The sequence below is a fragment of the Abramis brama genome, assembly GCF_963993115.1.
Source record: "Abramis brama genome assembly, chromosome: 1".
Taxonomy (NCBI): Eukaryota; Metazoa; Chordata; class Actinopteri; order Cypriniformes; family Leuciscidae; genus Abramis; species Abramis brama.
In genome coordinates, this window is record NC_139963.1 from 23,922,696 (window position 1) to 23,936,186 (window position 13,491).

The following is a 13,491-nucleotide window of genomic DNA, read 5'->3' on the forward strand; positions in this document are numbered from 1 at the left end:
GAAACCATGTAAAAGTTTTTTTTTTAAATACTTAAATTAAACATTTCTCAATTTTCCAGGCAGTAAAATTGCATCTGAATTTGTGTCATGTTTTGGACATTTCCACATGCGAGTTCCAAATGAAATATAGTACGCAAGATGAAATGGAATGTTAATAATTATTTTTATTTTTATTTATTTTTTGAAACATTAAGACCTTTTCATAATTTCATAATAGAGAGTGGAATTGCAAATGGCATAAACTGTACCCTCATTATTCAAACATTCTGAGGGCACATGTTTGTTGAACTTCACACAATCTATTAATGTTAAAAAAACAACAACTCAATAATAGTATAATATAATAATATTTCCAAGAATAGTATATCTATAAAAAAAAGAATAGATGACAATATAACAATATACCTGCTCTCTTTTGAGAACTTGTACATCACAATTGTCCTCTTAATCAAAGAACCCTGAGAATTTTCATTCAAATAATCTCTGAAGAGAGATATAGGGAGCATATGAAAGGAATAATGGAGAATGTGAGAGAAATGGAAAATAAAAGCAGGTCAGGTGAGCTTCTGAATCCACTGGAATGAGACAAATCCAGGCTGGTTGCTGTCCATGTAAGAGTTGATCCAGTCCTGGTATTGAGACTCTCTGGCGTACACACCGGGATATCTGGGATCAGCACATCCTCTACCAAAACTCACAATGCCAGACTGAATCCACCGGGAGTCGTTCTTACTGACCATTGGACCTCCAGAGTCTCCCTGCATTGATAAACACTTAACATTTATACATCTGAAAATATACAGTTAACTGTTAAAATAAAATTAAAGTAAAATTAACCATGAACAATTCTTATTTTTATGGAATATTGCAGTGTTTATTATAATCACTATGATTTTTTTCTGTGCATTTTTATTCAAATGTTCATAATCTTTATTCAAAATAACCTCTCCTTCTGCTTGCGGCAACATATCTTCTCTTCTCTTCTCTTCTCTAATGAAGTGTTTACTGGCGTGGCGTTTCACTCGCATGACATCACAGCAATAGCAAACCAGAAACCACAACCATCTGATCACTTCCCGATGGACAAAATCAAATTAAAGTTTAACCATAACTAGGTTGCAGTAATTTAAAAGTCTTCTTTTCACATTTGACTGAAATGCTTGTATTGAAATATTTTACGCATTTTATATTCTAACAATGATAAAACTGTACTAAGATGAGACAGCTGAGTCCGATTCTATACTTCCATATGTAGAATGTGAAAAATGCTGCCGCAAAAGAGGAGTATGTCTGAATTTAAAGTATTCGACCAAAAGTAGGCGAAAAGTACCTGGATGATCTACTACTTCTGTTGAGATTCTGGAGTGCACATTCGACGGACTGTTTACTATCACATAAAGCCACATGATAGGTGTTTTGAATATAAGTGAAGCGAGGCAACTGTCACTGGTAGGATGCAGTAGCCTATGTCCTAATTGCATTCATAGTGACTGTAAAATATCTATTTCAAATGTGAGAGTGACATATTTTGAGTTTCAGTGTTTGGGCTTGCGGGTAATTTTTTTGTAATTTGTAAATTAAAAAAGGTTCAAATGATTGATGTCATACCTGACATGAATCTTTCCCTCCCTGATTTAGCAATCCAGCACAAATCATATTGCTTGTGATGATGCCTCCTCTATAAGCATTATCACAGTCACTGTTGCTCACAATTGGTATCATCACCTCCCGCAGTATGTTAGAAATCTGGCTGCCTGTGACATAGATGAGAGGACCATTTTAGTGTCATTTAATAGCCATTTACAGTAAATTGTTGAGCTTTACAGTATTTGCAACTAATATTCACTTACTTCCAGCTTGTAACGAGCCCCATCCAGTGACCCAGCTCTCTGTACCTGCAGCAAATACACTACCAGCAGCAGCCAGACAGACTGGCCTGATATAATCAGAGAACGTCACAGAAGAGGAGAGCTGGAGCAGTGCTATATCGTTATCACTACTAAGATCGCTATAGTAAGGATGGTTAATTAATCGTTTCACTGTCCTGGATTGCTCATAGGGGTTTGAGCCCGATTGGCTCCGACGTCCTAGGTAGATCTCAATGGTACCTGCGGAGATGCTGTGAATAGGCAAACTCAGTTTTAATTCCACTGTGATCAATTTATAATTGTGTCTTGAGTTGTATATAAAGGGTTAGTTCACCCAACAATGAAAATTATGTTGTTACAACACTTTCATTCATCTTTGAAACACAAATGAAGATATTTTGAATGAAATCTGAGAGATTTCTGTCCCTCCATTGAAAGGCTATTCACCTAAAACTCTGAAACTTCAAAACATTCATAAAGAGATTGTAAAACAAATCCATATGAATCGAGCAATTTAATTCAAGTCTTCGCAAAATTTGCTGCCTTAAATTTTCAACTACAGTTAACTTGGATGTTTATTTCAACTTAAATTACATTAAACTGACTTTAAAAAAATAGTTGAATCTTGTATTATTATTAATTTTTTTTAAAGTTGAAAATTATTTATTTGACTTATTTTGATGACTTAAAGCAATATTGAAACATATGTTGTCAAACTTATTGATCACATAATTTTTTATTAATCAGCAAACTTACATAAAGCACTCAGATTTTTAAAACGGAAGCTCAAGCATGCTTGCTTGACACAAATATCCCTAAAAATTCATTAAACATATCTCCATTTGTGTTTAAAAGATGAACAAAAGCCTTATGGGTCAACACAAGAGTGAGTAATTGATGTCAGAATTTTCATTTTTGGGTGAACTAACCCTTTAAGCTTCAATTTCATACCTTTGGAAGCAGTGAGCTGCAGACAAAACCCAGTCTTTATTGATTAGACTCCCGCCACAGAAATGGCCACCAAATCTGGCACTTTGAAGGCTGACTTGCCACGGCCAAGACCCTGCAGTTGCAGCCTGTCCTCCAACAATCTTGTTGTTGAGGGGAGCTTGACCACACACTGATTATAGGAAAGAAAGTGTGGGAATTCTCAACTAAAATGCCCTATCAATATACATATGTGGAACAAGATTGTTATGGTCATTAAGACTAAGACAACTTACCATCTAACTGGCAGAGAGAACCTATGAGGGAGACAGAGACCAGATATTTAGATAAACAGAGCCGATGAACTGGTTTGTGTTACCTGCCTGAGGCCTCACTGTTCTACACAAATATACCTTTTACATAAATGTGTTGGCAGGCACATACCATTGGCATGAATCAAGATAATACAGTGAGGAAAATAAGTATTTGAACACCCTGCTATTTTGCAAGTTCTCCCACTTGGAAATCATGGAGGGGTCTGAAATTGTCATCGTAGGTGCATGTCCACTGTGAGAGACATAATCTAAAAAAAAAAAATCCAGAAATCACAATATATGATTTTTTAACTATTTATTTGTATGATACAGCTGCAAATAAGTATTTTAGCATGTTTTTCACTTTAAAATAATGGGCCACATCACTAGTAGTTCCTGCGGGATAACAAGGTAACGCTTGAGTAATTAGTGAGTTAGCATGTTTTTCACAAGTAATACAAGTTATTTAATTTTATATTTAACACATACTGTACAGGCACTAGTAATATTCTAACAAACATTGTAATCTGGAAGATGTGGTTTTGCGATTATCGCAACATAAATGCAGCCAATTTCTTCATTAAGGATGCAAATTGTTTTTGACAAGAGAACATCAATGTTTATATTCATATCCTAAAGAGAAGTCCTCCTCTGGCGGCTACTGTAACATAAAGGTAGGTCTTTGGAGTCTGAGACATATTGAACTGACACTTAATAGAGCTCATAATAGTGAACTAATCCAATCATGAGTGTCAGCATCACTTCCTAATTGTTTAAAATTTTAAACAAATTATCATTATTAGTATTATTCTATGTTTAAGTTTGAAATAAACAGAGAACATGCGTCCATCCTTTGGCAAGAGTAGTAGTCACAATCTCAACCTGTAGCTAATGTATTTGGGGGAATATAATATTCATAAACTGGTTTCAACTAAGAACCCATTTGAGGCACAAGCTTCTGAAATGTTAAGAGTAAAAAAAAAAAACCCACAATTGTTCACTTTTTAGACATGTTACTTTTGTGATTAGTAATTAATTGGTTATTCTTTCTTAGTTCACAAGTAGTTCTCAGTGAGGATACATTTCTTTAGTAATAATCAAATACCTACCAAGGACCTTTGTACTAAATTAGATATTACTTACTGCTTAGTTAATATTGCTTCCATATTACACTCAAAAAAAAATTTGTGTCTAAAAATAAGATTTATGTATTTGAATTGCATAACAAATTCCCATGCATTTGGATTACATAGTTTTAACATAAACTATTCAATAATCTGAATGTGATTCATATTTTTAAGTCATATCTAAATGAAACAGATAAGATTTATGTAATTGTATTAATAAACTGAATGTGATTTATATTTGTCAGTCGTATGTAAATGAAACAGGTAAGATTTATGTAATAGTACACAGAAAAACGCCCATGTTAAATTAACACTGCTCAGTGTTCATATGTGTGCACACTACAGAGGTAAAGCGGTCTTGAAGTTAATGAGATAATTAACTGATGATTGAGCATTAATTATGAACACCTGCTGTTAACAAGCAGAATCACTGAAGGAAAGAGAAACACAAGAACTACAACTGACTTCAGCCACAGCCTTAGATTGACATCAACTGAAGATAAAGGAAGACATTAAATCTGTGAAGATCTCAGCAGAGGAGGATTAAACAACTCCACAAACAGCATTACCAGCTTCACTTATTACTAACCAGACTGACTTTATTTCATTTCTGTTTGAATTAAATCAATAGGTGTATTTTAAAGTCACCATGATGGTGGTTAGCGTTTGCTTTAGTTGGGCTCTTGACTCTTGACTCTTTAATATAAAAATTTCTCTGGCTGCTATAATTATGTGTTTATAAAACATGTTTGTTGCAGCAAAAAAGCCAAGAAAAAGAGATCAGGTGATGTTGGCTGTTTATTGAGTCATCATCATGTAATTGCCTGATTCGCTGATCTTGTTCAGTGTCTAATGCTTTGATTATATAGGACTTGTGTTTTTTTATATTGTTTTATCCATAACAGAAGCCATTTAATTTTACAGCATGAAATCTTTCAAACAATATACTTTTTTTTTATAGTTAGTGCACAAAAACCTTTAATCTATGGCAGTACATAGACTCACACAGACATCAAGAAACAGCATATGAATCTCAACAATGGTGACAAAAGCTACAAAAATCCTGATGCATAATTTATTAATGCCGCAATGCATGCTGGGAGACATGGGTGAGTTTTGATTGGTTGTACCCAGCATGCACTGCAGCATGAAGCATTTCATTGATTGTCACCATTGTTGAGAGTCATACACTGATTCCTGATGTCCAAGTAATAATGTAGAAAGTTTAATGCACTAAATGTTTTTAAAATTCTTTATATTATTTGATTAACTGTTGGATCTAATGCTGTCAGGTCACACAGCTACTATAACAATTAAAACAAAATCACATAACCCCAATAATCAAAGCATTAAACACTGAAAAAGATAAGTGATTCAGGCCACAATATGATGATTACACCTTCTTCAATAAACAGCCAACATCACCTGATCTCATGTTCTCTTGGCTTTTTTGCTGCAACAAACGTGTTTTATAAACACATAATTATAGCAGCCAGAGAAATTTTTATATTAAAGAGTCAATGGTCAAGAGTCCAACTAAAGCAAACGCTAACCACCATCATGGTGACTTTAAAATACACCTATTGTTTTCATTCAAACGGAAATGAAATAAAGTCAGTCTGGTTAGTAATAAGTGAAGCTGGTAATGCTGTTTGTGGAGTTGTTTAATCCTCCTCTGCTGAGATCTTCACAGATTTAATGTCTTCCTTTAGCTGTGGCTGAAGTCAGTTGTAGTTCTTGTGTTTCTCTTTCCTTCAGTGATTCTGCTTGTTAACAGCAGGTGTTCATAATTAATGCTCAATCATCACTTAATTATCTCATTAACTTCAAGACCGCTTTACCTCTGTAGTGTGCACACATATGAACACTGAGCAGTGTTGATTTAACATGGGCGTTTTTCTGTGTACTATTACATAAATCTTACCTGTTTCATTTACATACGACTGACAAATATAAATCACATTCAGTTTATTAATACAATTACATAAATCTTATCTGTTTCATTTAGCTATGACTTAAAAATATGAATCACATTCAGGAGTATTGATTGGTTTATGTTAAAACTATGTAATCCAAATGCATGGGAATTTGTTATGCAATTCAAATACATAAATCTTATTTTTAGACAAAAAAATTTTTTTGAGTGTAGTTAATAGTATTAAGTTCGGTGTTAATGCAGTACTACCTATTACTTCCTGCATAATTACTTGTTAACTACGGACCATTATTCTAAAGTGTTACCATATATTTATATAAAAGGCTATACAGACATCTAGTGGCTACAGTATTACAGATGGTTTTATTTTTTTATTTGTTTAACATGTAGCCTACATGGAAAAATAAATACTTATAGTTTATTCACAATATTAAAAAAGTCTACACCATCTACATATTAATTTAGCCTTCTTTAAAATACATGTTGATCAAGGCTGTGATCTTTCTTAATTTCACCGACTGACCCTGCGCATTAGTGTTGAGAGTTCCTCTTTAGGTGTTTTTCTTTCCATTTTCCTCTAGATACTTACATAGGCTACAACTGCGATCAGAAATAAACTATGGAATTTTAAATCATTGACAAACATTAAATTTTAGCTATACGATGTCTGTGCTAGTCGTAGGCTACCTGTGAATGTTTAAGTTGGATGTTGAGTCCTTTGATAAAGAAAGAGTTTTCATAGCTGAAAGTTTTGCACTATCAAACTATATTGTTTCCTTTTTCCTCTTAAAACAAAATAACCGTGCAATTTCAAGACATGAAAACGTCCTGAAAACGTCATGAAAACAAAAAAATTATGTATATTCATGCAAAGAACATATTTGGGCTGTGTTTCAAAGATAAAAGATAAAAGTGTTTCTTGTGAGTTCATTAGGGCAAAGAGGATGAAAGAAGGAGAGAAAGAACAGTAGAACAAAATATGTAAAGAAAATGCATCTGAAATACATATTTGAGTTTAGTTACAGTGTCTCTTCCATTTGATTATGTAGGCTAAAAAACATTATGTTTATGGAGACCAAAATTAGCAAAAATGGACAGTATAGCCTATGTGAGCCCTTTGCATGTGCAAAAGAAAAAGTGACATAAAGTCATGGGATAGCTTTAATGTGTTCTTTTTTTGTGACTGGGTATGTTTAGGCATAAAGTAATAATTAAAAAAATCTAACAATATGAATCATAAATTCAATGTTACTTAGTGGAGAAGAGAAGACGAGTAACTGAACAGAGCTGCTCACACTTACATGTTCTGCTAAACTAAAAAAAAGACATGATTGATTGGAAACCAGTTACAATTTTTAAAATTAACATTTATAGACATTGGAAAGAAATAATTTACATGTTGATAGTGTGTTGACAGTCTGTGTAGTTGTATAGCTGAGCTCCAGAAAATCAGTAATGAGGATTTGACAGTTACAGATTTGAAAAACAAAAATGCGGGAATGCAGAACCCTAAACTTTAACACAAATAACCATTTCAGCTGCAGCATATAAAGTGTTCTTCAGGACGATTATGGTTCTAAATAGAACTGTTACTGCGTGTAAAGAACCTTTAAAGAACCATTTTTTAAGAGTGTACTTTTATTGTTATTATTACTATTTCTGTGCCTGTCTGAGTGTCATTTTCATATATTTTACTAAAATGTTATCGATGTTGACTGCTTGCTCAGTGATAGTTTTCCTGGTTTTACTACAGTGGACAAACTGTAGTGCAGTGCATTTTTATGTCCCCAATATTTATTTTTGATAAAATATATAACTCAAACGTTATAAAGATGGAAATTAACAAATCAATTTAAGATGGTTAAAAATTAACTTCACGTTGACACCCTCCATTACACCCTCCACCCCATTACAGAGTTCAACATATCAGTGTAGCCTTATAACAGCATTAGTCATTCCACTGGCTTCAGTTTATTTGCCATGAACGGATTGCACCCCACCAAAATACATTTGCTCTTAAAGGTTGTATGAATATTACTCATGCAATGCCTTTGTTAAAGTCCCCCTGTTTGTGACTTCAGAAACAGCAGCGATTTCAAACCCCTTTGGTTCACTGCAGTTAGAAAATACTAAGCAATGGTGTTGACTTGTGAATTTGCACATTTGTCTTAAAGCATATTAAAAACACCACATAAACAACATTAACAACTTGCTTTTCACCACAGAGGGACTTTAATACATTTAGGGAGGATATCTCACACTTATGTCCTTTCATATTCGGTATTATTATCATTTTAACTGCACTGACATTGTTGGATGAGAACAAAATTGAACTGAATTAAGCTAATGACACTATCATTAACACTGTTATTGAACTGAACTGAATCAACATTTAACTTAGTTGAGTGGAATAATGAGACTCTGTAGAGCTACTTTACAGCTGAATTTAGTTTGTTTCATGGTGTATGACCACTGCAGCATTTGAAGTGAATTAAAACAAGATTGTATTAAGCTGGATAATGACACTGTTCTCTGTAGAGTTGCTTCACAGCTGAAATTAAAGTTGTTTCGTAGTTGATGAATTTTACAACATTAGCACTGTTATTTATTTTTCTGTTTAATAATGTGAAGCCACTTTAATATGATCGGTACTGTATAAAGCACTATATAAATAAATGAGAATTAATTTGACTTGACTTCTTTCTGCAATCCTGATCCAGAATCTCTTATACATATATTCAATTCTTGTGACTTTAAAGTATTCTATCCATTTTAATACATAGTGCATTTCATATAATAATTAGGCAATAGACAGTAACACTGGCTTTTACCATAGTGATGACATGATAAAATTGTTGTATTTTGCTTGGGATTTTCATTTGCATAAAGCAAAAACGACAGCCAAAATTATGTTTTAGATTATTATTAGAAAAAAAAAAAAAATATGACTCAGTCAACAAGCTGACATGTACCATGAAATGTAGGAATGCATCTCTTCTATTGAAAATAGTACTCTTTTTAATGTAGCATTGTTGCAATTTATGCCAAACCTTAATGTTGTGTAATGTATCCATCAACTGCTATTTTTTTACAACATTTCATAATAAACGTTGCCCTTATCAAGATGGCAAATTCCCAAAGCCACTCTTCACCGGAAACACACGGCACAGCATTTTGACCTCCCTTCCGGTTGGCTCCCGCCCCACGTAGCCATTTTGCGTTTCCTGGACAAAAAAGGGGGTAAGATAGAAAGACAATCAGACACAGAATAAATTTAGTCTTAAAATCATATCGAGAATCAAAAGCGCGGATGTAACTGTGCAATATGATAGGCACGGGAGCGGGCGAGCAGGTACACCAGCCGCGGCCCGTATTCAAAGTGGAAACAGTTGGCTAGCTGGCTAACGAGCCGTTAGCGAGAGAGTGAGATAAAGACTTCATATAGACTAGAGTTTTAGGACATTCATGCATATAAAAGTATACTCTTCTGCACGCTAGAAGGCGGACGTTGGTAGAAGAAATGGACCGTGTGTTGATTTGAAACGTCGCAGCGGGCAAAAAACAGCAAACGCCACGGTTTTTTGCGGAGGAAGCCGGATAACTGTTTATTCACAGGGAATAAAGAGGAGGATCGCAGCACGCCACGGTAAGATATATTGTTTTTAGTCACTTTTACGTTTGAAACTCAATGGTGATTGTGAGACTTGTATAGCTGGATAAGACGCGTAAACTCGGACTTTCTGTTGTTGACAGACGCTCATCTTGAGCCTGTCATGAACTAGCCGGACATCTTCAGTCATAACAATATAAGCAAGGGTTTGTACTACGATCATTACTTTAGTCGGTGCATGTGTCTCAAAACCTAGTGAGCTGCCTATGCAAGAAGCATCAGGAACCATTTTCTTCCTCTATTTCCCCAAAATGCATTTTCACTGGGGATTTGAGACACAGCCGGGTTGTTTCTATTGTTTAGTTTCCCCCTTTTCCCGCAGAACACCGGAAACTGACTGTACCCCCATCCCTAATTAGCATTTATACAATAGTATGCAACTCTTTATATATTTTAACCACACACTTGACTATTCATTCAGTCCCGAGGCCAACAAAACTGATCCACACTACACAAAGTCAACAGGAAAGGTTTTAGTGGTGTGAAAGGTGTGTTTCAACTGCACAAATACATTATAGACTTAAATGCACTCAGTGAGTGGAAGGAAGAACATTACTGGGTACCATTTAAGTACAGTAATAGCACATTAGGGCATGTGTAATCAATACTTGATATTTATAATGCAATGTTAGTAGACTGTTAAGAGGAGGACCTCATCAATGCTGTAAAAAGTGAAAGTGACATGTGAAGTTAAAGTATGGTATTGGTAACCCATATTCTGAATTTGTGATCTGCATTTAAACCATACAAGTTAGTGGACATATATTAGGAGTAGTGACTGAGTAGTGAACACACACCTGGAGCAGTGGGCATCCATTTTGCTTTGGTGCCCTGGGAGCGAACTGGGGGTTCAGTGACTTGCTCAAGGGCACCTCAGTCATTTTTTGCTGCATTGAGATTATCGAACCCGCAACCTTCGGGTTACCAATCTGACTCTCTAACCATTAGGCCAAGACTGTAGTTCTCAGTCCTGGTCGCTGCACATTGTGGATGACACACCCAGATCAAGTCTTTTGAGCATCTACTTGTAAGTTGAAGATACAAATCAAGTGGGGTTAAAGGGTTAGTACACCCAAAAAATGAAAATAATTCCACCATTTACTCGCCCTCATGTCGTTCCAAACCTATGTCTTTGAAACACAAATTCAAATATTTTTAATTAAACCTTTTTGTCCTTCCTTTGAAAGTCCATTAAACCGAAACTTTGATGATTCAAAAAGATCCATGTTAATCAAGCAGTTTAATCCAATTCTTATGTAGAATGTATTCATCTATACAAATTGATCAATGGTTTTATGAACTTCTTGAGTCATCAAAGGTTTGGTTGCGTGGATTTTCATCGGAGAGACAGAAATGGCTGATTTCATTAAAAATATCTTAATTTGTCATTCAGAGAAAACGAAAGTCTTATGGTTTTGGAACAACATGAGGGTGAGGAATTAGACAGAATTTTCATTTTTGGGTGAACTAACTCTTTAAATATAAGAGACATCCAAAATGATCAGGATTGAGACCTACATTGTAAAAAGTTGGTTGGTGGTTAGCAGCTGTGGATTTCCCTTAGAGCTTGTGTGAACCTCCTTTCTTTAAACAGGAAATGTGCAATAGACTTCTCCATCCCATAGACCCCCACCACCCTGTAATCATGCTGCTGGAAGCACTGGTGGTCATCCACAGAGCTCAGATGACATATGCTTTTCCTTCATTACAGCAACCAGAAAGATTTCTGTGCTGCTAAAAGCTTTGACACTCGGGTGAAGCACAGTTGCTTGTCTCCCGTGGTGTGATTGAGTCACCGTCTGTTTTATTGTGCTGGGGTGTCTGGTTGAAGCATTATATTTTAATCTGAGCATCTCTTTCAGAGTTGTTTTCTGATGTTCCCAGCAAACACATGTTTGCTGGGAACGGCCATGTCTATCATTGTTTTGTCCATGTCAGAATACTGTGTTTTAAGTTGCTGGCATGAACTGAAAATCTACCCTTTCTGTTTTCTTAATGCTTGTAATTTATCATAGTGTGAACAATTCACAATCGTCACTTTTTTTTCTTTTTTCTTTTGACCTTGTAATGTATCAAAATATCATAACTGGTCCTTCCAGCGAAAATGACAGACTTCTCTTGAACTCCGCTCCTGCAAGCTTGTTTATCTGCCTTTATTTGCAACACCCACATCTTAAATTCCAATCAACAACTGATGCATGGAACTAACTACCCGCCCTTCATTTCTTTTCTTTCTTTTGTTTTGATAATCCTTTACACTCAAATCAAATGGTACATCACAATACTGAAGAAAAGATTTGCTGTGTTTCATCACAACTGTTAAGACAATGCAAAATCGAATAATGCATGTTATTACTTTTACAAACCAAGTTGTCTTGGTATTATTTGGTATAAGGAAACAACATTCCTTTTTCTGCTGATGTCAAAAATTCCTACATTTTTGACCCCTCCCCTCCAACGATCTGAATCCATTGTCATTTCCCAATGGATCAAATCAAGTCCAAACCAATTTTTTCCCATTTAATATCGTATTTTATTCAGAAATTCATCGAATTACGGAAGTAAAATCATTTCAAACTGCATTTAATTTAGATTTTATGGACCTCACTCATGTCTTAAATTGAATGTTTCTGTTCATTTACATGTCTTTGAAATGTGTTGAGTGTAAAGGCCCCAATATACTCGCAGCGAAGTTCTTTTTCAGTCTTCACTTTGGGGTGATAATAAGGGAATACGTGAGCAGTGGTATACTGTTAGCGAACATCCTGACGGCGCCCGTGCTGAGAGTGACGTTTAGATGAATATGTAAATATGTGCTCCACGCTTTCCTTTCAATAAAATAAACACAACGCAAATGACAGCCATGAGAAAACCATAAAGAAAGCATCTGATCATAGCTCTGCAATTCGGCACACCAGTAAAGTCACATTACGTTTATGTATAGTATACCACTTGCAATAGATTTACAGTATTAAACATGGAAAAACAGTGTCAAAAACTTTTTGCAATGAGAATTAAATCGGCTCTCCAGTGTGTTCATGTTTTTACTCATGGTTGTCTGTCCTCGATGGACTGAAAAGAAGAAATGAAGCGGAGAATATTTCCACATCAAAGAAGGCAGAGCCTCAAAAGCCACACCTAGGCTATTTCATAATCGCCATGGACCAATGGTAGTTCGGTGTTTACCAGCCAGAGCGAGCTTTTCTAAAAACAAACCCCTGAAACAAACACAAAACAATCTTTGTTTTTGCCTGATTTTATTCGAAATAACATGACACCAGTTCGTTCTTCGATTTCGCTTGAAGTATCGGGGTCTTAAATCTTCAGGTCTAGACCTCAGACTGACAGCCTATTGTGTTGTTAAAGCACAGTTTAGTATGTAGGGCTTGGTAAAAAAATTATGATTCTCATTTTTACCAACCGATATCGATTCTTAAATCCCAAGAACCAATTAGTTCAACAAATAAACATGAAGGAACATCTGAAGGTATGTTAAAAGATACAGTCCAACTTACCGAAATCCATGTCACATGTAATCACTGTGTTTCTACCGCGTAAAGACGTCAATAAAACAGCTTGTAAACAATTTCACATAACGTCACATTTACCTCATATTTAGTGTCCAGAGAGGAGCATTTTAATAAATATA

At 35.1% G+C, this 13,491-nt stretch overlaps 1 protein-coding gene and 1 pseudogene across 3 annotated transcripts in view; one reads left to right on the forward strand and one right to left on the reverse strand.

Annotated features, from left to right (window-relative positions):
* Positions 1-472: 472 nt before the first annotated feature.
* Positions 473-3,242, reverse strand: LOC311081089 (trypsin-2-like; annotated as a pseudogene). The gene is made up of 6 exons: positions 3,209-3,242; positions 3,092-3,112; positions 2,820-2,988; positions 1,851-2,119; positions 1,609-1,754; positions 473-758 (listed from the first exon to the last, which is right to left on the reverse strand). The product of its transcript is annotated as a trypsin-2-like (transcript).
* Positions 3,243-9,366: 6,124 nt separating this feature from the next.
* Positions 9,367-13,491, forward strand: part of taok2a (TAO kinase 2a) — a 28,809-nt gene continuing 24,684 nt past the window's right edge. For both annotated transcript variants that reach the window (XM_084115569.1, XM_084115570.1), the window contains exon 1: positions 9,367-9,818. The gene's annotated coding sequence lies outside the window, so the exon portion shown is untranslated. The remainder of the gene's footprint in view (positions 9,819-13,491) is intronic.